Here is a 359-nt window from a genome sequence, read left to right on the forward strand (position 1 = left end):
TGCTGGGTTATGTGAACCCATACAAGGGACTTCCACTGCAAGGGTCATTCATTGATTTAAGTTCATTAATGTATGTTTTTAGTGAATAAAAATAGCTATATATATATATATATATATATATATATATATATATATATATATATATATATATATATATATATATATACACACCACACACACACACACACACACACACACACACACACACACACACACACACACACACACACACACACACACACACACTATATATGCAATTCCATGACCTTTCTAATATATGGACTTCCTAAGTATATGGCATGGTCAGATTTACACTACACTGTCTGTAACCAGAAGAACAGATGATCATAGTGTTGCGC

This window comes from Gymnoscopelus braueri (genome assembly GCF_963280865.1).
Source record: "Gymnoscopelus braueri genome assembly, chromosome: 3".
In the NCBI taxonomy this organism is placed as follows: domain Eukaryota; kingdom Metazoa; phylum Chordata; class Actinopteri; order Myctophiformes; family Myctophidae; genus Gymnoscopelus; species Gymnoscopelus braueri.